The sequence below is a fragment of the Thermobia domestica genome, chromosome 18 (assembly GCF_964235325.1).
Source record: "Thermobia domestica chromosome 18, izTheDome1.hap1.1, whole genome shotgun sequence".
NCBI lineage: Eukaryota > Metazoa > Arthropoda > Insecta > Zygentoma > Lepismatidae > Thermobia > Thermobia domestica.
This window is the reverse complement of record NC_137471.1, coordinates 153,893,600-153,895,952: the sequence shown is the minus strand read 5'-3', so window position 1 is coordinate 153,895,952 and position 2,353 is coordinate 153,893,600.

The following is a 2,353-nucleotide window of genomic DNA, read 5'->3' as shown; positions in this document are numbered from 1 at the left end:
CACCGTGTCCTGACTTTTGATTCACTGTATATATATATATATATATATATATATATATATATATATATATATATGTATATATATATATATATATATATATATATATATATATATATAATAACTATAGTTTGTAGTTTATTTGTATATTTAAATAAGTGTTACAAGCCAATATCTCGCGAACTACACATCAAGAAAGATATTAGGAGTCAATGTACAATACAGAGGGGCCGAAGAAATGAGTCAAGCACGAGCTTCCCCCATTTTGTGGGAGGAGAATGTACGTGAAATGTTAAAATGGGGACATAGCTCGGGTGATACCTCGTTCGAAAGAGCTTGGAAAATTGAACAATTTTTGTAAGAAACATTTTTTGGTATGGGTCACCGTTTTGAAGATGAACTGAACAATGGTCTCGTGTCAAATAAAATTTCCAGTACTTATAAATCTGAAACATCTGACTAGAAACAGATGAAACAAAAGGAAAAAGCCATAGTCAACGCGGAATGGTATTGTTGCGGTGTTCCCATTGCTTCAATCATGGGGACCCGGGACCATCTTGAAAATTTCAAATGGGACTAAAGATCGAGTGATATCTTGTTTGATAGATAGTGAAAAACCAAACAGCTTAGTACAAAGCTTATTTTGTTCTCGGGCAAGCCTGTTTCAAAATGGCCGTTGAAAATGGTTCCCCATTCAAATACAAAGAGCAGTATTCAGATTGAATGTTACAAGCCAATATGAGCAAAGTGTGCATCAAAAAGGAAATATGTAAAGAGTCAATGTACAGGTCGCGGCATAGAAATTGTTACAAAAATTATAAGTCCAAATTAATAAAAAACTCTTGCCCTGTTTTCTTACGCATCCAGAAATACATATTTCAATCGATTAGTTGGAAATACATGTCTATAGTATTCAATACAACTCCTCCCCCTCGCCATGTCTCTTTGTCTAAAGCAGTGAGTGGACATCGTTCACTCTTTCCATTCAGCTTGAAAAGAAACAGGAATCAAGTTTAGAACGTTAAAACTTTAAAACAGTCTTTTCCATTCGTCTGTTCTGAAATATTTCTAACAGCTTAAATTTATAAAAAGTCACACAATGTACCCAGAGCTTCATAAAGACCTTTAGTTTCATTCTTTCCCTTCTTTAAAGACTGCAAGCTAGTAAAATGCTCCCTAAGAAATCTATGGAAATTGGCAATATCGGCAGTAGGTTGTGTGCTTCTTAAAGTCGGTAATGCACGCACAGAGTTCTAAAGTATCTACTGATAAAAATGAGTTTTATTCAATGGTTCATTTCATTTCATTTCAATAACTGCAAGCAAACGTTCCAGGGGGTCTTTTGGGCAGGACAGGAGGGTGTAATTCCCCATCCCATGAGCTTCATAAATACCTGTACGTATTGTTTGATCAAATGTATAGTAATACACTAATAAAAAAATGAAAATCATGTCGGCGAAGAAAACCCTCCACAAATAAAATCTAAATAACACTGTTTTTAGCCAAAAGCCTATAGAGTTACGAAAGCACATTGCTAGAGTGCTTACATTTGCTTTCAAGAGTCGAAGGTTTGATCTCAAGCCTTATGAGTACCTGGACGACATTGAGAGAAAGGGAGAGGGACAGAGAGATTTAAGTATGGAGACAGAGAGGGATGATTTATATACACAGATTTAGAAATGCGAAAAATGATTTGTCAGGATTCGTATTATGACGAAAATTGTGATTTTGTGAAACAGAAGAGGGAAAGGTTTCGAACTGTAAGAATCACATTAGGCAATTTTCGAATTAAGGTGATGAACTCTTTTTAGAGCATCAGATGATTACGAAAGCAGAGAAAGATCTTGAGAACTGATGAATTAAGAATTTAAAAAATCTGGAACTTCCGAGATTGGTTACGAACACGAACTTTGTAGTTACCAAACCATGACTTTATCCATTCTGCTACAGAGCTCTTTGTACTCGTTTACATACGTTTCCTTTAGCTACGTTGAAAGCTAACTTAATGGGATATTCCAAAATTTGACTCGGTGGATGCGCCGTTTTGATAGGAATTAAACCTCTTGTAACTTAGTTACAATGTATCGTGGCGGATATAAATCGTTGATCAGGTAAAGGCGACTGCTTTGAAACAAAGGAAGAAAATGAGTATTAAATGAGTCATATCTGTGGTTTCGTGCGGAAAACAAATAAACTTGTGAACCAAAGGTTTAAGAACAACTCAAGTTATTAATATAAACTTTGCCGAATATTATTCAATTATATCATCATGAAAGGAATACGAAACACGTTATGAAACGAAGAAATAAAACTTTGCGAGCGGAGGCAAAGAAACCTAAAGTAACGAGACTAAAGA